The sequence below is a fragment of the Sus scrofa genome, chromosome 8 (assembly GCF_054392235.1).
Source record: "Sus scrofa isolate SSC_HxYL_T2T_F1_AM1 chromosome 8, Sscrofa_HxYL_maternal_Yorkshire_Landrace_v2.0, whole genome shotgun sequence".
Taxonomy (NCBI): domain Eukaryota; kingdom Metazoa; phylum Chordata; class Mammalia; order Artiodactyla; family Suidae; genus Sus; species Sus scrofa.
This window is the reverse complement of record NC_139390.1, coordinates 136,657,708-136,670,606: the sequence shown is the minus strand read 5'-3', so window position 1 is coordinate 136,670,606 and position 12,899 is coordinate 136,657,708. Positions and strand designations below refer to the sequence as shown.

The 12,899-nt window shown below is 39.2% G+C and overlaps 1 protein-coding gene and 1 pseudogene across 1 annotated transcript in view; both read right to left on the bottom strand.

Annotated features, from left to right (window-relative positions):
- The window catches only part of FAM13A (family with sequence similarity 13 member A), a 307,599-nt gene that overhangs the window by 112,516 nt on the left and 182,184 nt on the right, over nt 1-12,899 (bottom strand).
- LOC146401077 (U6 spliceosomal RNA) lies at nt 7,961-8,051 on the bottom strand (annotated as a pseudogene).

Here is a 12,899-nt window from a genome sequence, read left to right as displayed (position 1 = left end):
CCATGGCAAGTGGAAGTTCCCGGGCAAGGGACAGAAACTGAGCCACAGCAGTGACGACACTGAATTTTCAATCAGTAGGCCACCAGGGAATGCACACACTCCTCTAATTCTTATGATGGATCTCGCTTTAAAAACTGTGTATGGGGCTTTATTTCACCAAAATATTTCTGAATCTCACAGGGTTCACTTATTCAGGTTCTAAAATGTTGCAGTGCTGCAGGTGGGGGGCAGAGGAGATGCTCCAACTGTCAGGCCAGGCTGAAAAGTCTCCACGGCCGGAGGGGCACTATTCAGAGGTCCCCTTTCCACCTTACGAACTCCTTGATTTCACTAGCTGGTTCCGGCACCCCCAAATTCTTCGCCAGAAAGTGTGAGTAATGATGTCAGATCAAGAGACGAGTAAAATTTACAGTTGCTTAGAATTCATAAAAAAGCTCTGCTTTTTTTCTTTAAAAAAGTGCATTTCTTCTAACAACAGAGGGACGGCAATTTCCTTGTAAAAAGTGGTTAAAAATAAATTTCTTTGAGACAACTTACATAATTGTTCTCCAACTTTCTGGGACAGGGAAAAATCCACATTTTTGCCAGATGGAATCTAAGTTAGTGATCACTGCCAATAAATAAGAGCTTGAGCACATTTTCCTGGAATGGGACTCCCCGGGCATGAATTTCTCCAAATATCCCTCGGGAGTTCAGATAATAGTGTTTCTGTTCTCACAAAATAAGTCATGTCCCACACACCAGCTGCTACCACACCTGAGATCAGCTGCCTGAGACTGTCCCAGTGACTTTTCACCCTGCTAAATGCTATTTCCTGGCAGAGGAGAAGCAGGTTTCAGTGGGGTTTCCTTAGAGAAATGTCAACGTTGCTTCGTGGGATTCGGTAACGGCCCAGAAATCACAGTATTTGTATCCTGCAAACGGAAAACGAATCCTTGCTATTTTGGAGACGTGAATTACTGAGCGTAGCGCATAAACCTCTCGGGGCCAGTGCTCTGGCTGGTAAAATTAATTTATTTTAGCACAAAGGGGCATGCTTTGCTTTCAAGCAACTCAACAAATGAATCAGTGAAAATATATTAAGAAGGAAAACGGGAGAAAATAGTGACTATTTGTGTTGCCAAGAACAGGACACACCACACACACACACACACAAAATCACAACTAAAATAAATTAGTAAACAAAATAGAAACAGACTCACAGATACAGATAAAAAATTTGTGGTTACCCATGGGGAGAAGGAAGGGGGAGGGGCGAGACAGGGGTAGAGGATTAAGAGGTAGAAACTGCTAAGTATAAAATAAGCTTGGAGTTTCCATCCTGGCTCAATGGTTAACTAAGCCGACTAGTATCCATGAGGGCATGGGTTCGATCCCTGGCCTTGCTCCGTGGGTTAAGGATCCGGTGTTGCCGTGAGCTGTGGTGTAGGGTCGCAGAGGTGGCTCGGATTCCGTGTTGCTGTGGCTGTGGTATAGCCTGTGGTATAGCCTGGCGGCTACAGCTCTGATTTGACCCCTAGCCTGTGTGGCCCTAAAAAGACAAAAGACAAAAGAAAAAAAAAAAAAAAAAAAAAAAAGAGAGAGAGAAAAAGCTGTATGGGCAGTTCCCATTGTGGCTCAGTGGAAATGAACCTGGCTAATTCCATGAGGACACAGGTTCGATCCCTGGCCCCACTCAGTGAGTTAAAGATCCACCACTGCTGTGAGCTGTGGTGTAGGTTGCAGGTGGGGCTTGGATCTGGCGTTGCGGTGGCTGTGGTGTCGGGTGGCAGCTGCAGCTCCAGTTTGACCCCTAGCCTGGCAACTTCCATATGCCACACCTGGGCCCTAAAAAAAAAGAAAAAGGAAAAAAAAAAAAAAAAAAAAAAAAACCAAACCTGCAAGGATATATTGTACAGCACGGGCAATATAGCCGGTTTTACAATAACTTTATAGCATATTTTTAAACTGCTATGTTGTACACCTAAAATTAATGTAATACTGTAAATCAACTATACCTTAATAAAAAAATACAAAAACTTAAAAAAAAATCATAGTAGTGGTGCCTTAAAATGTCAACATCCTCAGAGCATTTTAAATGATCTTATTTTTGTTGTTGTTCTATTTCAGGGCCGTACCCTCGGCATATGTACGTTTCCAGGCTAGGGGTCCAATTGCAGCTACAGCTGCCGGCCTACACCACAGCCACAGCAACACGGGATCCAAGCCTCATCTGTGACCCATACCACAGTTCACAGCAACTCTGCATTGCCAAGCCGCTGAGCAAGGCCAGGGATCGAACCTGCACCCTCATGGATGCCAGTCAGGTTTGTTACTGCTGAGCCACAATGGGAACTCCTAAATGATCTGATTTTTAATAAGATCCTTTGGAATTCAGTGTCTCAGATAATGGGTCCCACTGCATTAAATAACTGTAGGTATCATATCTTTCCTTTCTAGGGCTATACATGGGTAGAGCATTATTAGAATTCATAGTAAATCCCCAAACTTTTTCCTCACTGAATTTTAGTGAAGAGATGTAGAAGCTGGACAAAGAAATTTTAAATAAATTAGGAAATAAACTAGTATTAAAAATAAATTTGTTACATACAGCTTTGCTACATAAAAGCAATGCCCCCCAAGAGGCAATGCAACTAATTCATTATTTAAATAGATGAAGAAAATGCATTGAAAAGTGAATTTTAATTTCATAGTAAGTTTCTAAAATGTTACTTCAGCAAGACAACCCTAAAATACAAATCAATCCAATTTGAAGAGTCTAGAAACAACCTAATGAAATATTTTTGACCAAATCCGAGGACTCCTGGAAATACTCTCAGCCTAGACTTCACATCACGGATGTGAAACAGATAAATGGTATAGAATCTGGCCAAACCAAGGGATAACCAAATGGATACGTCGTTACTAAGATTACCTTAAATGAGATACTGTTACCTCTTTCATCCCTGGTGAGTTCAATAGGAGTATCTGTCCTTTTCTACCCCTCTCACTGCTTCCCCAGTTAACATATTTATCACTTAACTTCGGGATTGTAGCTTTCATAATAGGTTTTACTGATTTTGGTCGTTCCCACCCATAGATCCAGGTTGTATAGAATTCATCTTCCCGAAACACTGCTCTAATAATATCCAGAACCTCTGATTGCTCTTCATAGCTCAACGAAGAAAAATTCAAATTCTACACACACCCCGGGGCCCTTCTACTCCTCCACATCCACACATATTATCACTCTCACCTTCACACAAACTGGGGGTCCAGGCAGGCTGGACTGCTCTTGTCTACTGCTGCGTTCAGCTGTCCACTTTTTCCCTGTCCTGTGCCACATTTCTTCAAGCCTGGAATCCACCTCCTTGACCCCATCCATACCCACTCATTCAAACAAAACTCTGCCTTTCTAGGCTTCTCATATGCTGACCATTCTGGGGGCTTTATCCTCTTGAATGAATGAAGGTGTAAATGTGAAGTCCAAAAAGGAGTTCAGCTGTCACTCTCTAGGTGATTTCTCCAAAACCTGGCAGTTATATGTCTCCCTTGAAACATTTACCATCATTTATTTAAAATACAACAAAAACGTTTTTTTATTACAAATTATAAAATCTAGGCTCACCTAGAAAATTTAGAAAATATAGAGAAAAAGAACGTAAAAGTCAAACACAATTCCGTCACTTATGTAACTAGTATTTAATAGGATTCTATATTTTTCCATTTTCTCTATTTATAATGATACATAAAGATGGCACAGTTTGAAGGTACTTAATGCCACTGAACGGATTAGCAATGAGATCCTGCTGTGTAGCCCTGGGAACTATGTCTAGTCACATGATGGAGCATGACAATGGCAGAAAAAAGAATGTATACATGTATGTGTAACTGGGTCACCACGCTGTACAGCAGAAGAAAAATTGTATTGGGGAAATAACAATAAAAATTAAAAAATAAGCAAAAAAATAAAATGGCTGAGATAGTAAATTTTATGTTATGTTTATTTTATCACAATAAAAATATGGGATTATGCAGCGTGTCCATTTTATAACATTAACTTTCATTTATAATCAGTAACATATTTCTGTGACATTTCTAATCCTCAAAACACATATATATTTTAGTGGCCGCACCTGTGGCATATAGAAGTTCCTGGGCCAAAAACTGAATCTGAGCCACAGCTATGACAGCTGTGGCAATGCCAGATCCTTTAACCCACTGTGCCAGGCTGGGGATTGAACACATACCTCTGCAGCGACCCAAGTGGCTGCAGTTGGATTCTTAACTCACTGAGTCATAGTTGGGTCACCAAATCCTCAAAAATATTTTTTATGCTTGTCTTACCATATTTTTATCCACGGTAATAGGTTTAATCATTTGTCTCAAGTAGTGACTGCTAGATTTCTCCATTGGGAAAGAAGCTTCCCCCTTTGTAATGAGAAATTATCTGTGAAATGATAACTTGAGACAGAAAATTTAGATTCCAGATGTTTGAGCATGTATTTTGAAAATAGAGCCAGGGCTTGCTGATGAATTGGTTGAGAAAAGTAGAGGAATCATAGGTTTTTGGCTTGAGTAACTAAATGGGTGAATGGTACAAATTATTGAGATGGGGGAAAATCTAGGTAAAAATAGGATTGTCTTTTTTTTTAAGGCAGGAGTGTAAATTAGGTGTTTTGTTTATGTAGATTGAATATGACATACTCATAAAATATCCAAGATGCTTGTCAGGTAGCCAATAGGTGAGGCCAGCCTCATGGGCTTATGAAATATGTGGTCCCACACTCAGAAAGCCCCATATTTGGTTGAATGCTCTGCTGTTGACATCTTGAAACTCTCCATAATTTCAAACAGAGGGCCTCACGTTTTCACTTTGCACTGGGGGTGGGGGAAAGTGCACCTCAAAATTAAGGAGCTTGCTCTGCCAGTTGGATCTAACAATGGGAAGTATAACAGAGAGGTTAGAGCTGGAGGTATAATTTTGGAGGTTCTAAGAATAAAGATGGGTATTCAAAACTGTGAACCTGGATGAAAGGAACCAAGATTGAGCACAGCTTGAGAAGAGGTCAGAGGACTGAGCCCTGTATACTGCAACCTTGGGAGATCTGGAAAAGACGACAAATTTTACAAATAGAACTAGGAAAGGATGTCGCATAAGACCAGAGGAAAACCAGGAGAGTGTAGCACTGCAGAAGCAAAGTAAAGAAAGTGCTTCAAAACCGACTCATGAGCTGGGTCAAATCCTGCTGAGAGATGGAGTAAGATGAGAACAGGAGACTGACCTTTAGATTTGGCAAGATGGAGACTGTTATTGTCCTTGACAAGAACAAGTTCAGTGGTGTGTGGGCTGAAGAAAGAATGGGAGGAAAGGCTATGAAGACAGCAAGTACATATAATCTTTTCCCAGAGATTTGCTCTAAAAAAGAAGAGCGGTATCATTTACAAAAAGGGATTAAAAAATATTGAGAGCTATTGTAAAATGTTTCTATGTTGATGGCAAGAACTCGGAAGGGTGAAACTGTTGTCACAGATGAAGGAGGTGGTAATTTTAATTAGTCCTTGACTGAGATGAAATGGGGTTCAAGGTACCAGCACAGGAGCTGACCTCAGAGAGGTTCAAGTTCAGTTCACCCACTGTGAAAGGAGAGAAGGCAGAGTGGAAGGATACAGATATGGATACACTGGTAAATTTGGGAGGAAGGAAGATAACAGCAGTCTTTCCTGATTGCTCTGTGACATAGGATAAAATCTTTGGATGGTGCTGTAATATTTTATAACTCCAGGCCATGCTTATTTATCTACTAAACTGAAGTTCATGTTTTTAGAAAACAAAGGTAGCAAGAGAAGAGAAGAGCTAGGATGTTTAGCTTTCCCTCCCTACCATCAGACTCAGATGTTTGATGAGGGAACCAAGAAGACAATTCAATGGGAAAGGAATAATCTTTTCAGAAAATGGTGCTGGGACAAATGAGTATCCACATGCAAGAGAATGAAGTTGGACCTTACCTCACACCGTATGTAAAAATTAAAGTGGGTGAAATATCGAACTATAAGAGAAAAACATAAAACTCTTAGAAGAAAATCACGGTGATAAATCTTTATGACTTTTGATCAGGCAATGGTTTCTTAGGACATCAAAATCATAAACAACAACAACAAAGATTAATTGGACTTCATAAAAAATAAAAAAATTTGTGCTTCAAATGACATTATTAAAAAAGTGAAAAGAGAACCCACAGAATGAGAAAACATTTGAGGGATTTTCCGTCATGGCTCAGTGGTTAACAAATCCGACTAGGAACCATGAGCTTGTGGGTTCAATCCCTGGCCTTGCTCAGTGGATTGAGGATCCAACATTGCTGTGATCTGTGGTGTAGGTTGCAGACACAGCTCGGACCTGGAGTGGCTGTGGCTGTGGTGTAAGCCAGTGACCACAGCTCTGATTAGACCCCTAGCCTGGGAAGCTCCATATGCTGTGGGTGGGGCCCTAGGAAAAAAAAAGACAAAAAGACAAAAAAAAAAAATTGAAAATCATATATCTGATAAGAGTTAGTATCTAGAACATATAAAGAACCCTTCCAACTCAATAAGAAAATGACAAATAAGACAATTTATGAAAATGGACAAAGGATTTGAATTGACATTTCTCCAAAGTAGATAGAGAAACGGCAAATAAACACATGAAAAGATATGCAACATCATTAGTCATTAGGGAAATACAAAAACCACAATGAGATACCATTCTATATTCAGCAGGATGATTATAATAAAAAAGATAGACAATAGCAGGTGTTGGTAAGAATGTGGAGAAACTAGAAACATCAGAAATTGTTGGTGGGGATGTAAAATGAATCAGCCACTTTGAGAAAGCTTAACAGTTCTTCAAAAAGTTAAACACGGAGTTACCATATGATAACCCAGCAATTCCACCCCTAGGCATATACCCAAGAGAACTGAAAGCACATGTCCATAGAAAGGCTTCTACACACATGCTCATACCAGCATTATGCATCATAGTTCCACAGTAAAAGCAACCCAACCCGATGTCTATCGACTGATGAATAAAAAAATGTGTTGTGTACATACAATGGGATATTATTCAGTCATGAAAAGGAATGCAATACTGACCCATGCTGTGATATGGATAAACTTTTAAAATGTATGCTAAGTAAAGGAAGGCAGGCCAAAAGGATATATATCCGGTGATTTCATTTACACGAAATGTCAAGAGTCAGTGGATCTTCCTAGAGAAGATGAAAAGTGATCACTGACAAAGGGGAACAAGGACCTTTGAGATGAAGAGAACATGTCAGCGAAGATAAAGATGTGTGAAACCACTCCAGACATTTGGGTGATGTGGTTACAGTGTAGCCTGTGGAAGAGTAAGTCAGGAAGATAAGATGAACCAGATTTTTAGAGGTTTTTAATGACCTGACATTTATTCAGTAGGTCCTTCTTGCTTTTCTAGCACAGCTATTATGCCATTTTTAACCAGCCCTTGCAATTTTATATCACTGTTAACCACATAGAAGTTTGTCTCTCTTAATGGCCTGGGAGATCCTAAAGATTAGAGACCACACTTTAGTTCTCTTTGGCTTCTCAGGGCCCAGTGCAAAATGTGCCGTAGAAAGAATGCACCCGATAAGAGTTTGTTGACTTTGAATTACTAAAATAAATTCACTTAAGACCATAGCAGTCCAGATATACCCTGATGATTCATATGCTTCTAGAAATGATCTGCAAACATGATCATAAATTCATCATGACCTACCTTCTTATTCACCAACCAAACTATAAGTAGGGTGTAGAAAAAAAATTAAACTTAAATTTGCGCTCCAGTGGAAGGCCACAATTTGAATAGAGCAAATGTATGGAGTGGCAGATTTTGGTGACTGGGTAAGCCATTTGCTTTTGAGTAATCAAAATAATTAGAGAAATATCAGAGAATTTCATTTTTCAATTAATTAAGTAATTTATTTAAAATATGGAACGCTTCATGAATTTTGTGTCATCCTTGAGCAGGGGCCAAGCTGATCTTCTTTTAGTATATGTGCTGCCGAAGTGAGCACAGAGAAATTCATTTTAAATTATGGGAATAAAAGGAGACTGAAATTAAACACTGAAAATACATTTCATAGTTATTCAGCTTATATGAAATCCTTTCTCTAAGATGACTTTAGAATATTCATCCTGGGAGCTAGCATTGATTAAGAATAGATTAGAGGAGTTAACGAATCCGACTAGGAACCATGAGGTTGTGGGTTTGGTCCCTGCCCTTGCTTAGTGGGTTAAGGATCCGGCGTTGCCGTGAGCTGTGGTGTAGGTTGCAGACGCGGCTCGGATCCCGCGTTGCTGTGGCTCTGGCGTAGGCCGGTGGCTGCAGCTCTGATTCAACCCCTAGCCTGGGAACCTCCATATGCCGCGGGAGCGGCCCAAGAAATAGCAAAAAAAAAAAAAAAAAAAAAAAAAAAAAAGTAAAGGATTCCTTCAAAAAAAAAAAAAAAAAAAGGAATAGATTAGAAAACTATCCGTAGAAAGAGTTTGATATTTTTTTTTGTAATCCAGTCTGGGGACTTGGGGACTTTTTCAAACCTCCGCTTCTATTCATCTTTGCTATGATGAGGGCCAGAGAGTTTATCACTATGCCCTTCACAAAGTGGTTTTAAACTCTCTTTCCGTATATGGGAGTTATTGCAGGAAACCTTGCGGAGTCAGCAGCACATTTATATTTGGTAATTTTTCCAAGCATGTTGTACACGAAACGGTTATGAATCTTGTAGCCAAGAATCCTCACTCATTTCAGCTTCACTAGTTGGTTAAAAATCCTGAAACCTTTTTTTGAAGGAGCAGAGAGTGAACCACCACAGGGAACACACACAAATTCAGGAAGTCATCAGGTTTCCTTTATGAAGTGCAAACACAGGATAATGGTGGCTGCTTTCTGCTGCTGGCTGCACTTCAGAAATGAAGATCATATTGAATTGCTCGAGCGAAGAGACTGGACGTCGTGAAGGACAATGGGTGCAGTGAATATTGTTGAGGACTGATTCACTATCAATATCATGGGAAGCCTGAATCTTGGGAAGATGTCCTATTGTAACATGAGACTGAAAAACAAAGTGTCATTCGGCAATTATCACAAGGCACACTTTCTGGCGCAAGGGTAGGGAGCTGCACAGAGATGTGATGAACCTCATAAAACAATGAACCTCTGCTACATAAATAAGCAGCACATGACAAATAGGAAGGTGATAGATGTCAGGGCCAGAGCCCTCAGGGTGAGATGCCCAGAGATGAAGTGGGGATGATTAGAGGGCACAGCTGTTTGGAGTTGTGTGGCATTTCCAAGAGTGGGCAGTACAGGCTTACCTGGGGTGAGCATTTTCCAGGGACCTCAAGAAAGAAAATTGAGACATACGATTCTCCTATTTTAGAATCAGACCTCAACCTCAGAAAGGTTTAAGTCAGCTGAGACGGAGTAAGTAGAATTTACTTGCAAATGAAGCACATGTAATAATATCACAAGAATAATGACTCTGGCAACAGCAGCCAAGTATGTGCCTGCTAGGTACTGTTGCAGATGCCAAAAACCACATAAGACAGAGTTCTCTACTCGAGGAGGTCACCATCAGGTTGAATCAAGGAGTGTAAAGACATGAAAAGGAAGGAAATAACTAGAAAATAATCCAAATATTTGTTAACTTCATCCTGGCAACTACGTGATCTTGGATAATTCGCCTAACTCAATAAATACCTGTGAAGTGAATAATCTTTTCAGAAGCATGGTCTCTTCAACTGAGATTACTTTTCAGATGTGAAATTCTTTTTATAGGGTTACCTGACAAAACTGTGATATAGACAAAAATGGTACATGTAGGGTTATTATAATTTTTTTTGAGCCCTGACACTCAGGAGGTTCCCTAGCTTGGCTATTATAAATAATACTGCAAACATGGGACTGCAGATTATCTCTTTGGGAGATGATTTCATACAAATATCCAGAAGCGGGACTGCTAGATCACTTGGGAATTCTCTTTTTATTTTTTGAGGAAGCACCACACTCTTTTTCTTAATGGCCATAGCAACTTACATTCCCACCTACAATAAACAAGAGTTCTCTTTCCTCTACACCCTCACCAATGCTTGTTATCTCTTGTCTTTTTGATGACAGTTATCCTAACAGATGTGGTTTTACCTTGCATTTCCCTGATGATTGGTGATACTGAATACCTTTTCATAGATCTGCTGACCATTCATAGGCCTTCTTTGAAAAAAGGTGCATTCAAGTCCTTTGTCCAGTTTAATATGGTTATTTATTAATTTTGCTGTTGAGTTGTATGAGTTCCTTATACATTTTGGATCGCAACCCCTCCTCAGGTATACAGATACACTTTTTCCCAAAATGAAAGTTTGCCTTTTCATTTTGTTGATGGTTTCCTTGGCCATGTAGAAGCGTTTTAATTTGATGTAGTCTCACTCGTTGATTGTTTTTGTTGCCTATGCTTTTAGAGTTGTATCAAAAAAAAATCATTGCCAAGACTGAGGTCAAGGAGCTTTCCCCCCAAGTTTTCTTCAGGCAGTTTTATAGTTTCAGGTTTTACATTTAGGTCTTTAATCCATTTTAAGCTAATTGTCTTTTTTTTTTTTTTTTTTTTTTTTTTTTTTTGCTATTTCTTCGGCCGCTCCCGCGGCATATGGAGATTCCCAGTCTAGGGGTCGAATCGGAGCTGTAGCCATTGGCCTACGCCAGAGCCACAGCAACGCGGGATCCGAGCCGCGTCTGCAACCCACACCACAGCTCACGGCAACGCCGGATCGTTAACCCACTGAGCAAGGGCAGGGACCGAACCCGCAACCTCATGGTTCCCAGTTGGATTCGTTAACCACTGCGCCATGACGGGAACTCCTCTTTTTTTTTTTTTTTTCCTTTTTCATCTGTAGTGGTGACATATGGAAGTTCCTGGGCCAGGGGTAGAATCCAACTTATGCCACAGCTTTGGCAACATCAGACCTTAACCCACAGCACTATAGCAGGAACTCCTCAAGCTAATTTTTTAGTGTAATACAGGGAATCCAATTTCATTCTTTTTATGTGGATATCTAATTTTCCCAGCACCATTTATTGAGGAAACATTGTAACACAGTTTGATAGCAGAAATGCAATGCCTCCAGCTTTGTTTTTCTTTCTCAGGATTGCTTTGAATAATTTGGGCTTTTGTGTTTCCATACAAATTTTAAAATACTGTGTTCGGGTTCTGTGAAAAATGTCCTTGGTAATTTGATAGGGATTGCACCGAATTTGTAGATTGCCTTGGGTAGTATAGCCATTTTGACAATATTGATTTTGCCAATACAAGAGCATGGTATATCTTTCCTTCTGTTTGTTCATCTTTGATTTCTTTTATCGGCATCTTATAGTTTTCAGAGTATAGGTCTTCTGTCTCTTTAGGTATGTTTATTCCTAGGTATTTTTTTTTTTTCTTTTTGATTCAATGGTAAATGGGATGGTTTCCCTAATTTCTCTGTTAGTATATAGAAGTATAGTCAATTTCTGTGTATTAATTTTGTATTCTGCAACTTTACCAAATTCAATGATAAGCTCTAACAGTGTTCTGGTAGTGTCTTTAGGTTTTTCTAGGTATAGTATCATGTCATCTGCAAACAGTGATTGTTTTACTTCTTTTTCAACTTAGATTCCTTTTAGTTCTTTTTCTTCTCTGATTGCCATAGCTAGGACTTCCAAAACTATGTTGGATGGTAGTGGTGAGAGTGGACATCCTTATGTTCCTGATCTTAGTAGAAATGCTTTCAGTTCTTCAACATTGAGAATGATGTTAGCTGTGGATTTGTCATATATGGTTTTTATTATGTTGAGGTAGGTTCCCTCTATGCCCACTTTCTGGAGAGTTTTTAATCAGATACAGGTATCGAAGTTTGTCAAATGCTTTTTTTTTTGCATCTATTGAGATGATCATATGGTTTTTATTCTTCAGTGTTGTTGATGTGGTGTATCACAAGAACTGATTTGTGGATATTGAAGAATTCTTGCATTCCTAGGATAAATGCCACTTGATCATAGTGTATGATTCTTATAATACATATTTGGATTTGGTTTGCTAATATTTTATTGAGGATTTTTACATCTACTTTCAACAGTGGTATTGGCCTGTAATTTTCTCTCTCTCTCTCTCTCTCTCTTTTTTTTTTTTAGTGTGGTATATATAAAAGAATGGAATCAGAATACTAACACCATACACAAAATTAAACTCAAAATGGATTAAAGACCTAAATATAAACCCAGATACCATAATACTCCTAGAGGAAAACACAGGTTTTGAATGCTCTTTGGCATAAATAATAGCAACATCTTATTGGATCCACCTCCTAGAAAAAAGGTCAAATAAAAATAAAAATAAACCAATGGGACCTAATTAAACTCAAAAGCTTCTGAACAGCAAAGAAAACCATTAAAAAAATGAAAATACAACCCAAAGAATGGGAGAAAATCTTTGCAAATGATGCAACAGACAAGGGTCTAAGTTCCAAACAGTACAAACGACTCATACAACTCAATAACAAAAACAGCAACAAAACACGAAGAACCCAATCAAAAAATGGGCAGAAGACCTAAACAGACATTTCTCCAAAGAAGACATGCAGTTAGCTAGTAGGCACATGAAAAGATGCTCAACATCACTAATTATTAGAGACATGCAAATCAAAATTACAGTGAGGTACCTCCTCAAACCGGTTAGAATGGCCATCATTAACGAGTCAACAAGTAACAAATGCTGGAGAGGGTGTGAAGAAAAGGGAACCCTCCTTCACTGTTGGCAGGAATGTAAATTAGTGCAAACACTTTGGAAGACAGTATGAAGATACCTCAGAAAACTAAATATAAAACTACCATATTATCC